Below are 18,914 nucleotides of genomic sequence, written 5' to 3' on the forward strand. Positions count from 1 at the left end.
TTCTCGTAAAATCTCGTAAAATGTAGATAAATATACATTTATTTATTTATTTTATAACAACTAAAAAGTCAACGTAAGTCAACATCCGAGATCTCCCCGAGATTTTTCCGAGATGCCGAGATCTCCCAAAAAATGTCCAAACGAGATCTCCCCGAATTCCGAGATCTCCAACCTTGCATGTCCCCGTATCTATTCACTTTGGTTATGGAGGTTCTAACTCTTATGTTGAAATGGAATGTGAGCAATTCTGATTCTTTTAGATATCACCTGAAGTGTGAAAAGCAAGAAATCATTAATGTATGTTTCGCGGATGATCTTTTTATCTTCTCTTATGGAAATGTGGGATCGGTCCAGGCAGTTTCTGATGCTCTCGAATCGTTTAAAAGGTGTTCCGGGTTAGTGCCAAGCATCCAAAAAAGTACTTCATTTTTTTGTAATGTGCCACAAAATGTTAAGACGCAAATTCTCGACATTCTGCCATTTGAGGAAGGCACTCTTCCGGTTCGTTATCTTGGTGTTCTATTGGTTTCTTCCCGGCTGGTATATAATGATTGTAAAATCATGGTTGAGATGGTAAAAAATAAGGTGGACGACTGGAAGAATAAGTTTCTCTCTTTTGCTGGAAGGGTTCAACTTATTATTTCAGTTCTTACCTCGCTGCAGGTTTATTGGGCTTCAGCGTTTATCTTGCCGGATGCTATTATTAAAGACATAGAGAAAATCATGCGTGGTTTTCTATGGTATCAAGGAGAGATGAAAAGGGGTAAGGAGAAAGTCAAATGGGATGATCTATGTCGTCCTAAAGAGGAAGGTGGTCTCGGGGTTAAGCGTTTAAAGTACTGGAATGTCGCTCTCGTTGCTACTCATGTATGGAACATTTTGACTAATAAGAATTCTTTATGGGTAAAATGGGTCCATGAGTATCGTACTGCAAACCGTAATTTTTGTTAGATTGAACCCGTAGCGAATGCAAGTTATGGCTGGAAGAAGATTCTTCTCATTCGCAAGAATTTAAGGCATCATCTTATTCACAAGATTGGTGATGGGTCTCATGTTTCAGCTTGGTTTGATTCTTGGAATGATTTGGGACCGCTGATAAACATGATCACCCCTCGAGATATTCATGCTGCAGGTCTCACAATGCAATCGAGAGTTTGTAATTTGGTCACTAATGTCGACTGGTGCTGGCCTGCGACATGGCTGCAAAAATATCCTTTATTGAATAATCTTTCGGTTCCTATTTTATCACAGGATATAGATACGTTATGGTGGAGAACACATGATGGTGATCTAGCAGCTTTTTCTGTTAGTAAAGCTTGGCACTCGATTCGTCCTCGTAGTGGTATTGTCGGATGGTGTAAGGTGGTCTGGTTCTTTCAATGCATTCCCAGACACGCGTTTGTTATGTGGTTACTTATGGGTGAACGATTGAAAACTCAGGATAAGCTGAAAGCTTGGGAAAAAATGGGTAATATTAGCTTGTTATGTCCTCTTTGTAGGAACCAAATGGACTCCCATTCCCACCTTTTCTTTGATTGTAGCTTCTCAGCTCAGATTTGGAAGAAAATTTTGAGACTTTGTTACTTCCCCGATGATCCGGGTGGATGGAAGGAAACGGTGGCAACGTTAGCTCCATTGGCCCATCGAAGATCAGTGAGGGTGGTTGTGACTAAATTCTTACTTACGGCCAGTGTTTACTTCGTTTGACAAGAAAGAAATGCAAGATGTTTCAAGCAAAAGAGTAGGTCGGTGGACAAACTTTATGAGGTGATTTATTCTACTGTTCGTCTAAAGATCATGGCTTTGAGGTTTAAGGATTCGGATAAAGTCCGAAATTTGAAGGCTCTATGGCGAATTCCATAATGCTTTTGGGTCGTTTTGTGGGATGTGAGTCTAAAGTAGGCTTTCGTTTGTGTTGTTTTTTGGGCTGTTAGTTGGTTTGGTATGTCATTCCAACTATGAACTAATTGTAATATTATTCAAGTATATATAAAATTTATCGGGGTAATCCTTTTACTCTAAAAAAAAAAAAAAAAAAAAAAAAAAAAAGTAGTTTACAGCCAACCAAAAGACCATGTAATTTCCTTTCATATTTATACCAAAATTCCAAAATTCGATTATTAAACAACATTCAAACATATTTAAAACCGTTGCTTATATATTCCTGTGAGAAATGAGCCAGGCTGTAAGGAGAATATATTCTTGTTGCAAGATTAGGTTCATGAGACACTTGTGTAAGGGCTTCATTAGGTTCATGAAACACTTGTGTATGGGCTTCATGCCAATCCTTCCTAAAGGCAGAAATAGGATTTGCATGAGACCACTTGAGCACAAATAATGCATGATATTCTCTAGCTGAAATGGCTATAAATAGTGAGTTGGCAAACCCTTGGAAATTTTAAATTAAAGAATGAAATGAATTGAAGAGGGGTATTACAAGAACGGAAGAACATCGTTTAGTAGCCAAGGATGACTTGCCTGTTACTTTCTATCACAACGACTATGTAGATCGAGACCTTTGTTAGGTTGATTGTCAGGCAGTCTTCTTTGCTAACTTAACAGTCTCTCGTTTCATGTTAGCCCTCTTTTCATAATATAATTATTATATTATAACTATAACTATATACTAATCTCGATGACATTCTGTTTATAGGGGTACCATTGCCATTTTACTTTATAATTATTATTACTTTACACATGTATTCCACTAAACACTTAGTCGCCAACCTTACATGTTTAAAGAATTCTTAAAAACAACATATTAACGTGTATCTAAATATTTACGTCGTAAAGTCAAAATAATCTACATTGTAAAAGGTAAAAAACAGTGGACAAGGTCATAAGTGAAATACTCGTACATGTCTAAATATTTATGTTGTAATGTCAAAAGAAATTTTTTAAAAACAACATATTAACATATATCTTTAACAATCATACAGATGTTCGTTGTATAATATCTAACTAACAATGCAGAGCACAAAAAGAAGAAAGAGTAGAACAAGTATCCACGTATGCTCAACCTTTTTGCAAAAACTTGCGTATATAACTATGCAATATGTAATGCAATGTAGGTTACACAAGTTCAACTTACACAAATATGTAATGTATTGTACTTTTGTAAAGTCACAATCATATAATCTTATATCTAGAGTGTACCTAATCAGACGCATCTTTTTGTGTGGCTGGTGTATTAGAACTTTGTGGAGTTGATACGATAAAGTCTCCATCCTGGCCATAATATACGGTAACATCCTGACAAGTCTGGTTTAGCTGAACAACTTTTATTCTTATAGAACTAATCAACTGCAAACGTTCTTCCACCTCACATTCTGGTCCGAGCTGTGTATATATGTATATTGGATCTTGCAACAACTGGTTCAGCTGGTGTTTGTAACACCACTCACGAACTTCCATCTAATATAATACAACCATAAATATTATATTAACACTCTTAACCTTATAAGAAGTTTAAATTAAAAATACCTCTTTACTAAGTATGGAAAGTGTTTGAGCCTGAGTTAAGTAAAATCTTTAGGCAAGCTCTCCCACACTTAGCTCGCACGACAACTAGAAGAGTATGAATTGAATTGGTATGAGGTGATTTTTTATTCTTAGTCATATGTTTATTTTTTATTTTTGTATTAGTTCGTGAGTTTAGCATTTTAATGTATTATGGTACAAGACCAAAGATGACTGTTGGATTTATATAGAATCAACTATTGTGTTTTTTTGGAAGTATTTGTAATGGTTGATCATAGGAAAACTTGAGGTGTCTTTGAGCGTGCATTTATACTAAACAACTACTCCGTATAATATATTTGACATTTAAGTATAAGACCATATATAACCCTCACTATGATGTCAAAGGCAAATGTGGTGATGTGTCAATGTCAAGAAGTGAAGTTTTTTAATGGGGAGTGTTAAATTTGAGTGTTAAATTTGTGATGGGTGACGTGGTAAAATATTATTGGAAGTTGAGTATAAAATATATAATTTAATTAATAATATATAAAAATTAATGGAGAAATCTGATTGGTCCAATAATTCCTGACGCTTACCTTTTTTTCCGTCAGATTCTTGACTGACGCCCCCATAGCGTCACGGGTGACGCCCCGTTATCGACGTCAGGGGCGTCAAGGCCTTGACAAGTGGGATGCCACATAGACTTTTGGGGCGTGAGAGGTAGTGGGTGATGCCCCATTATATATGGTCTAACTTCTAACAATTTGCTAAAAAAACGAGGACATATATAGCATAATAAAACTAGAAATGTTAAATAGATGACTTCATATCTTCTAATCTATAGTATTATATAAATTTCTAAAATGATGATATCATAAATAAAAATTATTCAAGCTTAAAAAAGTCAATTATAAATAAATAAAAATCTAAACTCCCATAATAATGATCATTAAAATAATTAATTGTATTTAATTAAAATATTAACATGTTAATTATATAATATATGAAACATTATGTACAACCTTATAATAAAACAACACATGACCATATATACAATATTTGAAGCATTATGTACAACTTTATGGTAAAACACCCCATTGTTGGATAAATATGAATTAGTGGGTAAAGAATCAACAACCGGATTGATACTAGAATCATGAGAACACTTTCTTAATAGAGTATTTCGACCCACTTGGTCACGGGTTACACGAAATCACTATTAGGATAAGACTAGTATGAACAATCCTCATGACCAAAAGATAATTGTTTCTTGCAATTGCAGATTGTATAATCTGTAAGTTTTGTGTTGAAAGTGTTTTAGACATGTTCAAAATCTGGAACATTGAGTAAAGTGTCTAACTCTTCATATGAAAATGAATCCATATATTTATAATGGGTCAAAAGGTGTCTTTGAAGAGTCACACCTTTTCATATGAATCCACATAATGCTTGCAATGTCACACCCATGTATTTGTGCTTAAACAAGTCCAAATACATGAAAAAACCGTTCATAAATGTCCTGGAACAACCCCATAACGTTTGGGGTTCAAATGCACCTTTTGGGTAAAAATGACACCTTTTTCAGCGCCCATGTGTTAAGCCACGCCGCGGGCCTGAGAGCCGCGCCGCGGGCTAACAAAGAACCAGACTTCAAATCAGGCCAAAAACCTCGACATCGAAAATGTGCCTTAAGCTGCGCCGCGGGTGGTGAGGCCGTGCCGCGGCCTAAACCTGCCCAGCGGCTCAAATTTCCACTTTAAGGTTTTCGTGCGTATGGCCTTTTCAAGTCTCGTTTCGCATTCCTTAAGTTCCAAATATTATTTTCAAGCTCACTAACATAACCTCAAACCATTTTACACTTTACGAAAGTGCACTCCACACTCTCCAAATCCGTGTAGCGTTTCAATGGTTCGAGCACTTTCAACTTAGCAATTCAATCAACTAAAATGACGTTGGATCATGCTAAAATCACCAACAATTCCCCCCATTTTAGTATGATCCTTGATTACTAAAATACCAACAAACAGATAACTAGCGCATAAGTGTAAATGTCACATGGATTGAATTTACACATAGTATATTACACGTGCAAGAATTCGAAAATCAGGGTACTCTAATAGTTTGAACCCATCAATTCATTTGAAAACCTGTCGATAATATACACACTAGTTCCATACTTTCTACAATTAACCCGACACTATTATAAGCCTTGTGTCCCAATCCTCTCATGAACATATCAAAAGCTAAGTCCCAAGCTTTCTTGAGGCGGCTTAACCTCATGTTCACATAGGTAGTTTCTTTTAATCTTGCTCCCGCGATGCAATTTTTCAAGACAACTATTAAGAAGTATTTAACTTCAACCTTCTTTATCTCTTCTTTATCTCACGGGTCCGAACACATAATTTGGGACCATATATTAAATGTGTTCCAATCTTCAGATAGTAGGCTTTCCTCATTGAATTCAGCTCCTAGCGTTGTACTAGAAGGGAATTGGGTATCCCATTATGGAAGATCTAAATGGACTTCAATCCCACAACATTAGCCATCTTTTGCCGGCTTCCGGCTAATGCTTTTGTCAAGTGATTTAGTCAAACTTTGTTGTGACCCAACAAAATCCGCAAACATCACTTCATTCGTGATGAACCTCACGAAACACTATTTGTCTAAGTTATAAGTGTCTAGCTAGACTTTAACTTGTACATTCAAACACATGCCTTAGTAATGATACCGCAACCCGCATGCGCAATGAGTATGTATGCGGGCACTCGCTAACATGCGTATGTGTGCACTTGTATGCGGCATGCGGTATGCGGATTCGTATCGAAAGCCTTTGTCCCCGGTACAGCGGTTACTTGGCTGCCAAGTAAATATCTTTTCCATAATTATATCCGTGATTCAGGAGAGTTTGTTATGGACAGGATTATCACAATCTTAAGACGGTTCTAGAATTAGGGTTTGCCTATATATACTAACCCTAATTATCATTCTAGGACCACGACGTTACGTAACCATTATATGCTACTCATCTTACGTAATCAGCATCATCTCTCAAGGTTAACAGGTTAGTTCTTTAGTAAACTAGCACCTACAACCTTATTTGGGGGCCTTCTGATCAGCGACCGCTATCGAAGGTGGACTTAATCACTTGGCCACCCCGCCGACATCATCATGTCGGCCAGAGTTATTCACGGTAGCCGGACCGGAGAGCCTTGTTCTAAGATCCTTAAACTCCCCTTTACGCATTGAACAGACATATTAACCCTATGGTAAAAATATGCATGATCAAGTGGTGCTTTCATTGAGAGCTGAACTAATTCAAGACGTGTTTAATTGTTTTTTCTTTTAAAGTTTTGAATTATAAAGCTCATTATTCACAAAATTTCTGAATTTTTTTGTCTCTTTAACAGTATCATGACTTCCGGGGACTCATCGGAGCGTACTCAAACAGATAATCAAAATACACCGTCTGGTAATCAGCAGACGCAAGCTATGACTACGGGGGTGGGATACGCGCCATATCCTCCGCCTGTATCCGGCGAGCCTTTTCCGAGGTATAAGCCGATATATCCAGATGTGATTACACTTCCTGGGGCAAACTCGCCAGTCACAACCACGCGGCTGGATTTTTCCTCGGTGGATCTAAGGGTCATCTTGGTAGGCACTAGCGGTGAAACAGTAGGCCCGCATGTGGTATGCTGCGGCCAGGTACCTATTTATAGTACCACGGTTTCAATCCCTCTGCAGACGCAGAGTGTTCAGCAGAATTCATCGTTTACACCGTTGCAACCTTGGCAACCACCGCGTCCAATTTTGCAGTTTTTGACTCATGCGGATGCGCAGGCATTGCTTAATAGTTGAGGGTTCGGTGTCATTCCAGATGCCAACTCTCATTGGACGCCGATAACCGCAGAACTGCAAAGCACTGCGCATACGGTTGGACTTATAATGGCATACCGTCAGGCCTCGCAGGCATCTGCGCCACAGGTTTCGGCACCTTTTCAGCTACCCGTATACTCTGCGCCGGCAAGCCTGCCTTCTTTTCTAACGCATCAGCCTTGGTTATATCCGCAAGCGCCGGGGCAACCTTGGCAAAATATTCAAGGGCAGGCGAATCTCGCAAGCCAATTTATGCAGGCGGAACCTCCTAACATGGTCCACCTATTTTCGCAACCTGATTTTGTTCAGGATATGATGAAACTTTTCTTCGCGGGGCTCAAAGGTGATCATGTTAAACCACCTTTTGAGCTGCCAACTACTTTTGATAAGTTTCCTCCGCATATAACTGCATATCCGTTTCCATCAGCGCCAAAGATACCCCACACACTGGGTACTTATAATGGTTTAACTGATCCGGATAACTTCCTGAAGCGTTTTGAAGCAGCAATGCGCACCCAAGGTTGGGTGGATCCAGTTGTGTGCCAGATATTTCCCATGACACTACAGTGCATTGCACGCGAATGGTTCAACAAGCTACCGGCTGGTAGCATATCCGGATTCATGGATTTGGGGACGAAGTTTTTGCTGCAGTATCAAAATTAAAGGTCGCGCAAACGCACTCACATTGAATGTCACGATATTATGCAGAAACCCAAGGAATCTTTGGGAGAATTTCTCACGAGATATACTAATGAGTGCCTGCGGATACCAGATCTTAAGCCAGAACAACAAATTTCTGGGCTGATACATGGTATAAGCACAGAGCGTCATCCAACACTAGTAAGGCGTCTGCGCCATACAGTCCCAACGACTTATGCTGAAGCGCTTAATGAATGTCATGACTATATGTGGAGTGGCGAAGATAATGATATTCCAACAGCTAGCTTGCGCAATGAAAAGAAAGACGATGATGATCATTCACGCGATCAAAATCTCGGTAATAACTCTCGCGGAAGGTATCCTAGCGGTGGTCCTATCAGAATCGATAAAGGAAAATCAAGTGGCAATTATCGAAACAGTAACCAGCGCGGCATCAATAATCAGAACTATGCGCTGCTGAAAAGTTTGTCTAAAACGCCAAAGGAAATTTTGGCAACAGAACTAGTGTGCGCGACCTTTGCGGTTCCAACTCCGCTTACAGAATTTGGTAAGCGGGATAAAACAAAGTATTGTGAATTCCATGATGATTATGGTCATGACACTAATCGATGTAAAAACTTGATGGAACGAGTGCTCGAGGCACTGCGCGCAGGTAAGTTGGATCACCTAAAACCACCCAAGAAGGACAAGGGAAAAGCCGTAGAGGAAGGGTCGAAGGCTAAAACTTTCGCATGGCAAAAAGTTGATAAAACAAAAAACGCCGACTTAACTATTAATATGGTCAACGCAGAGAAAGTTAGCCAGCGGAGAAAGTACAATGATCACCAAACTGGGAACTTCTCCCAATCACATTTCCTCCTGTAATGTCAATCGACACAATTAACGAGCCCATTATCATCAAGTGTCGCATCCCTACTTCCGGAGTACAAATTAAACGCATGCATGTTGACACCGGGAGTGGCGTTGACATTATGTACGAGCATTACTATCGTTTCCTCCCTGCAGAAGTTAAAACGCAGTTACGCCAGTCTGATATTACGTTATCTGGGTTCTCCGGAGAAAGTTCATGGCCGCTAGGCCGGATAGAGCTAATAATAGAGCTCGCAGATGATAAGAATCCGCAGTTGGTCAGACATGAGTTAGTTGACTTTTATGTGGTTCGTTCAACTTCGCGATACATTGCGCTGCTTGGGAGAAATTTCATACGACGTTTTAACATTATACCATCGGTGGTGAATGGTTTGATTAAGTTTCCTACGAAGGGAGGGGTTGCCACAATTGCATCACATCAAACAACCGAGTTGCGTGGTTCAGTTGTGCATGTAAACATTCCCAGCATGGGAGAACAACTTGCAAGCAGTTCGGTCATAGCAAATCGATTGTATCCGGACAAGCGTATCAAAATTGGCGCAGGCTTGTCAGCTGAAACCAAGGCTAAATTACATGGAATATTATCCGCTAACGCAGATGTTTTCGCGTGGCGTGAATCAGACATGACTGGGGTCTCGCGTGATATTGCGGAACATAAGTTGAACGTCAATCCATCACTCACACCCGTAAGCCAAAAGAAGCGACATATGGCTCTCGAGCGTAGTGACTGGCTATTCGCAGAAGTAGATAGCCTGGTAAACGCAAACATTCTGCGAGAGGTACGGTACCAGACATGGGTCGCTAATCCGGTGTTGGTGAAAAAGGCTGATGGTAATTGGCGGATGTGCGCTGATTTTAAAGATATTAATAAAGCGTGTCCCAAAGACAACTACCCTCTCCCGGAGATAGACTGGAAGGTGGAATCGTTGTCAGGTTTCCGGTACAAGTGTTTTCTAGATGCATACAAGGGTTATCACCAAATCTTAATGGCTGCGGAAGATGAGGACAAAACTGTTTTTCATACGCCGTAGGGTATCTATTGTTATACGAAGATGCCTTTCGAGTTAAAGAACGCAGGAGCAACCTATCAGCGCGTAATTGACGCAGCCTTCAAGCACCAAATCGGCAGAAATCTTGAAGCATATGTCGATGACTTGATGATTAAAAGTAACACCGAAGAAGAAATGCTCGCAGACATCCTAGAAACGTTTGCGTGTCTACGCAGAATCAACATGAAGCTTAACCCGCTCAAATGTAGTTTTGGGGAAAAGGAAGGCAAGTTTTTAGGTCATGTGGTGACAGCGCGGGGAATCAAGGAAAATTACAAAAAGATTGAAGCCATCGATAGTTTGCCATCTCCAAAGAGAAAAAAAGACGTGCAGAGTCTAACCAGGAAGCTTGCGGCGATCACGCGGTGTTTGTCGAAGGTCGCAGAGCGACAATTGCCATTCTTCAATACTTTGAAGAATTGTTTAAAGAAAAAAGACTTCGTGTGGACTCAGGAAGCAGAATCAGCCTTTCAGGAGATGAAGAAGGTGCTCGCTGAATTACCAACACTCACCGCGCCAGTTTCAGGAGAAACGCTTACGCTGTATCTTGCGGCATCGAAAGAGGCTATCAGCTCGGTTCTTATCGCAGATCGTGGAAAGGTAATCCACTTTTATTTACATGCATTATTTATTACGCAGAAATATAACGCTGAGGTTTTCTCAGACGTAAATTCCGGTCTACTTCGTAAGCAAGACGCTGACATCAAGTGAAGTGAACTATTCACCAATAGAAAAGCTAGTATATGCGCTAGTCCACACGGCGCGGCATTTGCGCCGGTACTTTCAAGCACATCCAATCATGGTTCTAACTGATCAACCGATCAAACAGGTTGGTACATGCCTAATTTGTGGCAATGTCCGGATGTTGAGGCATCGGCAGAGCATCAGGATACGCCTGTGCCACCTTTGTCACCATGGGAATTATACACCGATGATGCCTGCAGCGCAGCCGGCGCGGGGGCAGGTGTAATTTTAACTGGCCCAGATGGTGAAGAGCATACATATGCGCTGTGGTTTAATTTTGCTGTTACGAACAACGAAGCAGAATACGAGGCTTTGTTAGCGGGTATGCGTATTGCGCATAAATTAAATGTTAAAATTCTGCACGCTTATGTGGATTAAAAGCTGGTTTGCAGTCAAGTCAGCGGAGACTTCGAAGCGCATGACATAGCCATGCAGCAGTATTTATCACTTGTTCATAACCTCGCTGACCAGTTTGAGGCTTTTCAAATCTCCCACGTCATGCGGGGGCAAAATAAGAAGGCGGATGCGCTTAGCAAATTGGCTGCTTTGGCCTTTGATCATCTGGGGAAAAAGTTCTTATAGAAGAACTGCATGCCAAATCCATTGTTATGATGCCATTAGTCGCACCTGTTGAGGAATCCAGCTCAACATGGATGACACCTATTATTTCTTTCCTGCGAGACGACACCTCACCTGCGGATTCCATTGATGCAAAGAAAGTCTGCACCAAGGCACCACTTTACGCCCTTGAGGGTGACGTCCTATATCGAAAAAATTATTTCGGACCGCACTTAAGGTGCATTGGTCCGAAAGAGGCAGAGGAGGTTATACGCTAGGTGCATGAAGGTGCATGCGCTCTTCATTCAGGGCACAGGTCTATTGTGTCAAAAATTATGCGGCTAGGTTATTATTGGCCCACTATGTACGTGGATACCGCGTGCATAGTTAAGCAATGCAAATCTTTCCAAATACATGCACCTATAAGCAGAGCACCTGCGCATCCAATGATACCAGTCTCCTCACCATGGCCATTCTGCAAATGGGCAATTGACATAGTCGGACCATTTCCAAAAGGCCGAGGTAATATTATCATTTATTTTATATGCTATTTACATCAGTATCTTACGCATACTCTGCGAACGCAGGAAATATCAAATTTTTGATTGTTGCAATTGACTATTTCACGAAGTGGGTTGAAGCGCGACCAATGGCAACAATTTAAGGAAAAAGGGTGCGAAATTTTGTATGGGAAGACATTGTCTGTCGGTTCGGCATACCAATTGAAATCGTTAGTGATAACGGTACGTATTTTGCGGGGGATCCTTTTCATAGTTGGTGCGCGGAGCTTAATATTAAGCAAACTTTTACTTCCGTTGCGCATCCGCAGGCGAATGGCCAGTGCGAAGTCACCAACCGGGATATAGTAGCTGGAATCAAAGCTAGATTGGGTCATGGTCGCATTGGTTGGGTGGATGAATTACCAAAAGTTTTGTAGGCACATAGAACAACACCCAAAGCGAGCACTGGTGAGACTCCGTTCAGTTTGGTCTATGGATCAGAAACTGTTGTACTCGCAGAAATTGGGGTGCCAACGTTCCGCATACAGAATTTTGACGAGCAAAATAACTCAGAAGCTTTGCGGGAAAATCTTAATCTGCTTGAAGAACGCAGACTCTCTGCGGCGGTAAACGAAGCCAATAATAAGCAGAAAATTGCAAAGTACTACAATCAGCGTGTGCGTTCGCGCTCTTATAAGTGCGGGGACTTAGTTTGGCGTCAGAATGACGCAAGTCATGCGGAGGATACAGGGAAATTGGGTCCCCATTGGGAAGGTCCATACAAGGTAGCAAAAGCAAGCAACACCGGGGCATACCATCTCGAGACATTAGATGGAAAACCTGTGAAACGCACTTGGCACGCGACGTTGTTAAAAAAATGTTATATGTAGCTGGATGGACCTGATCACCCCATTTTATTTTAGCACATTATTTTTTATATGTATTTTCCGTCCGTTTGGATGTGTCGCGGTTGTAATCATGATTAATGACAATTAAAATATTTACTCGCGCATACTTTTGATGTGTATTTCTCTCTTTTTTGTATGCGTTTCCTGCCTACTTAAGGGGTGTCCTCTAGCCCCCGTGCGGCAGAAGCCTGTTTGGTTACAAGGCTAGATATTAACGGCAGGCGAAGGGAATTGGCTTTCCCCTAGCCAAGCGCCACGCAGACTAGATGGCTGCCAAGTCGACTTAAAAATACAAGCATTGGTTTGCTTGTGCGTAATTACTCTCGCTTTGGTTTGCTTGAGGAACTCAAGTATAAAAGCATTGGTTTGTTTTTAGTTGTGTTGCTTACCATATAGCTAAAGTGCACCTCTAGCACATGACATAGCAATAACGCAGTAGCTTTTGTGTTTAAATTGTTAAAGGTAAAATTGCTAAAATGGTGGTTTATTTTACGCAGTACCTGCGTATGCGCATGAGTTTTGGTTAACTATGCGCATAGGCATGCGATTCACCCTTTGTTTTGATTCGCGATATATAAACAATTAATACATAACACATGCACAACATAATAACAACTAAGGTTATTACATAATCATTGTTTCATATGCCTACCCAACACTGGACTTAGGGCGCAAATAATGTATTTACAATTGCTTGCCTAAGCATAGGACTTACGGCGCAAACGGTTGCAAACAAAACCTAAAACTCCTCCTTGAGGAACCCATCAACCGACATATTCGGGTCCACGGCAAAAGCATTGATTAGGGGGATTGGGATGGCTGCGATGACATCTTCCGCCTCAAGGAGCGCCACGGTCGTACCCTCCTTCAAGTTCTTTTGCACAATGTCGGGGTAAGGTGGCGTCATACCGCATCCTTTGATGACTCTACTGTAGTGACCCGAACTTTTCCATGTTTATATATATTAATTGAGATTGATATTTACATGATTAAATGTTTCCAACATGTTAAGCAATCAAACTTGTTAAGACTTGATTAATTGAAATATGTTTCATATAGACAATTGACCACCCAAGTTGACCGGTGATTCACGAACGTTAAAACTTGTAAAAACTATATGATGACATATATATGGATATATATATATAGTTAACATGATACTATGATAAGTAAATATATCATTAAGTATATTAACAATGAACTACATATGTAAAAACAAGACTACTAACTTAATGATTTTTAAACGAGACATATATGTAACGATTATCGTTGTAAAGACATTTAATGTATATATATCATATTAAGAGATATTCATACATGATAATATCATGATAATATAATAATTTAAAATCTCATTTGATATTATAAACATTGGGTTAACAACATTTAACAAGATCGTTAACCTAAAGGTTTCAAAACAACACTTACATATAACGACTAACGATGACTTAACGACTCAGTTAAAATGTATATACATGTAGTGTTTTAATATGTATTTATACACTTTTGAAAGACTTCAATACACTTATCAAAATACTTCTACTTAACAAAAATGCTTACAATTACATCCTCGTTCAGTTTCATCAACAATTCTACTCGTATGCACCCGTATTCGTACTCGTACAATACACAGCTTTTAGATGTATGTACTATTGGTATATACACTCCAATGATTAGCTCTTAGCAGCCCATGTGAGTCACCTAACATATGTGAGAACCATCATTTGGCAACTAGCATGAAATATCTCATAAAATTACAAAAATATGAGTAATCATTCATGACTTATTTACATGAAAACAAAATTACATATTCTTTATATCTAATCCATACACCAACGACCAAAAACACCTACAAACACTTTTATTCTTCAATTTTCTTCATCTAATTAATCTCTCTCAAGTTCTATCTTCAAGTTCTAAGTGTTCTTCATAAATTCTACAAGTTCTAGTTACATAAAATCAAGAATACTTTCAAGTTTGCTAACTCACTTCCAATCTTGTAAGGTGATCATCCAACCTCAAGAAATCTTTGTTTCTTATAGTAGGTTATCATTCTAATACAAGGTAATAATCATATTCAAACTTTGGTTCAATTTCTATAACTATAACAATCTTATTTCAAGTGATGATCTTACTTGAACTTGTTTTCGTGTCATGATTCTGCTTCAAGAACTTCGAGCCATCCAAGGATCCGTTGAAGCTAGATCCATTTTTCTCTTTTCCAGTAGGTTTATCCAAGGAACTTAAGGTAGTAATGATGTTCATAACATCAATCGATTCATACATATAAAGCTATCTTATTCGAAGGTTTAAACTTGTAATCACTAGAACATAGTTTAGTTAATTCTAAACTTGTTCGCAAACAAAAGTTAATCCTTCTAACTTGACTTTTAAAATCAACTAAACACATGTTCTATATCTATATGATATGCTAACTTAATGATTTAAAACCTAGAAACACGAAAAACACCGTAAAACCGGCTTTACGCCGTCGTAGTAACATCGCGGGCTGTTTTGGGTTAGTTAATTAAAAACTATGATAAACTTTGATTTAAAAGTTGTTATTCTGAGAAAATGATTTTTATTATGAACATGAAACTATATCCAAAAATTATGGTTAAACTCAAAGTGGAAGTATGTTTTCTAAAATGGTCATCTAGACGTCGTTCTTTCGACTGAAATGACTACCTTTACAAAAACGACTTGTAACTTATTTTTCCGACTATAAACCTATAATTTTTCTGTTTAGATTCATAAAATAGAGTTCAATATGAAACCATAGCAATTTGATTCACTCAAAACTGATTTAAAATGAAGAAGTTATGGGTAAAACAAGATTGGATAATTTTTCTCATTTTAGCTACGTGAAAATTGGTAACAAATCTATTCCAACCATAACTTAATCAACTTGTATTGTATATTATGTAATCTTGAGATACCATAGACACGTATACAATGTTTCGACCTATCATGTCGACACATCTATATATATTTCGGAACAACCATAGACACTCTATATGTGAATGTTGGAGTTAGCTATACAGGGTTGAGGTTGATTCCAAAATATATATAGTTTGAGTTGTGATCAATACTGAGATACGTATACACTGGGTCGTGGATTGATTCAAGATAATATTTATCGATTTATTTCTGTCCATCTAACTGTGGACAACTAGTTGTAGGTTACTAACGAGGACAGCTGACTTAATAAACTTAAAACATCAAAATATATTAAAAGTGTTGTAAATATATTTTGAACATACTTTGATATATATGTATATATTGTTATAGGTTCGTGAATCAACCAGTGGCCAAGTCTTACTTCCTGACGAAGTAAAAATCTGTGAAAGTGAGTTATAGTCCCATTTTTAAAATCTAATATTTTTGGGATGAGAATACATGCAGGTTTTATAAATGATTTACAAAATAGACACAAGTACGTGAAACTACATTCTATGGTTGAATTATCGAAATCAAATATGCCCCTTTTTATTAAGTCTGGTAATCTAAGAATTAGGGAACAGACACCCTAATTGACGCGAATCCTAAAGATAGATCTATTGGGCCTAACAAACCCCATCCAAAGTACCGGATGCTTTAGTACTTCGAAATTTATATCATATCCGAAGGGTGTCCCGGAATGATGGGGATATTCTTATATATGCATCTTGTTAATGTCGGTTACCAGGTGTTCACCATATAAATGATTTTTATCTCTATGTATGGGATGTGTATTGAAATATGAAATCTTGTGGTCTATTATTATGATTTGATATATATAGGTTAAACCTATAACTCACCAACATTTTTGTTGACGTTTTAAGCATGTTTATTCTCAGGTGATTATTAAGAGCTTCCGCAGTCGCATACTTAAATAATGACGAGATTTGGAGTCCATGCTTGTATGATATTGTGTAAAAACTGCATTCAAGAAACTTATTTTGTTGTAACATATTTGTATTGTAAACCATTATGTAATGGTCGTGTGTAAACGGGATATTTTAGATTATCATTATTTGATAATCTACGTAAAGCTTTTTAAAACCTTTATCTATGAAATAAAGGTTATGGTTTGTTTTAAAAATGAATGCAGTCTTTGAAAAACGTCTCATATAGAGGTCAAAACCTCGCAACAAAATCAATTAATATGGAACGTTTTTAATCAATAAGAACGGGACATTTCAGTTGGTATCCGAGCGTTGGTCTTAGAGAACCAGAATTTTGCATTAGTGTGTCTTATCAAGTTTGTTAGGATGCATTAGTGAGTCTGGACTTCGACCGTGTTTACTTGAAAAATGATTGCTTAACAAATTTTGTTGGAAACTATATATTTTTTAACATGTGAATATTATATGATATATTAATCTCTTAACGCGTTTGATATTATGTGATAGATGTCTACCTCTAGAACAAGTCCCATTGACTCACCTAATAATAACGAAGAGTCAAATGTAAATTGGAATGATTCGTGGACTGATTCACAAGTTCCCGAAGAGGAACCGGAAGAAGAGTCCGAACCGGAAGGAGAATCGGAACCGGAAGAAGAATCGGAACCGGATGAAGAAATAGAACCGGTGGGGGAAAAAATAAAATGGTTAAGTAAAAGAAAATCCTCAACCAACCGACCAAGGTTAATTATGGTCAATGGTGTTTCCGCCAAGGAAGCAAAATATTGGGAGGATTACCAATTCTCCGATGAAGCGGATTCCGACGAGAATTCCGATGATGTTATAGAAATTACCCCAACTGAATTTAAAAAGGCAAAAGAAAATAATAAGGGAAAGGGCATAAAAATAGAGAAATCTAATTCCAACCCCGATGAACTTTATATGTATCGTCAACCCCCGAAGTCCTTAAGTTGTAACAATGACCCGGGAACCTCTAAACCACCAGGTTTTTCTAAACCAATGTGGAAAACGACGGCTCGTATTAGGGGAACATCATATATCCCTAGAAACTTGGCAAAATGAACCAAAACCGAAGAAGAAGAAACAAGCGAGTCGGAATAAGATAGTTGTATTCGTGTGGTGTAATATATGTAATATAGTGTGCTTATGCTTTATGATATATGTAAAAATTGCTTGTATTAATAAGTATTTTTTTTTATGAATCTAATTCTTGTCTATTTTACAGTATAAAAACACAAAATGGATAGACAACCCAATATTTTAAGAGACCTACCCGGAGACATGATTGATGAAATCTTGTCTAGAGTCGGTCAGAATTCTTCGGCACAACTATTTAAGGCGAGATCAGTTTGTAAGACATTCGAAGAACGTTCCAAGAATGCCTTGGTTTATAAAAGGCTTTCGTTCGAAAGATGGGGGATATCACATTGGGAAATCCATAAGTTACGATGTGTTTACTTTGACGCATATATTGCGGGGAACCCAAATGCTATTTTACGCAATGGGTTAAGAAATTATTTTGACTCAATATATCCGAATATTGGACTTCGTGATTTAGAAAAAGCGGCTAACATGCAACATAAAGAAGCATGTTATACTTACGGATTAGTAATGTTCGCTTCTCACCAAAGTGAGAACAAGAACATCGGGCTACAACTATTAAACAAAACGTTTCCACAAGTGACGGAGTCGGTAATTGGGGTAAGAAATGAGGTTTTTAGATTGTTATGGGCCTGTTGGACATTACGTAACCCACGTCCCTTTGACGACGTTACAACACGCTGTCTTTTCAACGGCCATAACGGTTATGTTCCATAAGACCAAGGATGGGAAGTAATCCTAGTAAAACCAGAATGCATGACTTGTTTCTGGACGTATGAATTACGTGTCTTTATTGCCTTTACTGAACGACTTGTGTACTAGCTAGAATTATCTTCACAACCATCTTGTATTAAATTTATTGTGTGCTATATTTCATGCTATATGTAAAATAAGCGGTATTGTAAGTTTGTAAAATATTGTGTAAAAGTTTGAACGCGAAATATTATTATAATCAGTTTTTCATATAGAATTGTAGTAGTTGAATTGTATATTAGCTACTAAGTATGAACTTAACGGGTAGGTACTACCCGAATTTAAACTTATAAAACGCTAATATGAAGAAAAAGCTTTTATAAATGAGTTCATATTATGCTACGAAATACTATTAACTACTCTTAATATTCTGTATGATTAACTTGTTCCATTTGACTATTTTGAAGGAAATGGCACCGACTACTCGACACACTGTGAATATGAATGAAGAGGAATTCCGTACTTTTCTAGCTTCAAACATAGCCGCAGTACAGGCTGCGCTACATACCAACAATAACCTTGGAT

This window comes from Rutidosis leptorrhynchoides, chromosome 8, assembly GCF_046630445.1.
Source record: "Rutidosis leptorrhynchoides isolate AG116_Rl617_1_P2 chromosome 8, CSIRO_AGI_Rlap_v1, whole genome shotgun sequence".
NCBI classification, from domain to species: domain Eukaryota; kingdom Viridiplantae; phylum Streptophyta; class Magnoliopsida; order Asterales; family Asteraceae; genus Rutidosis; species Rutidosis leptorrhynchoides.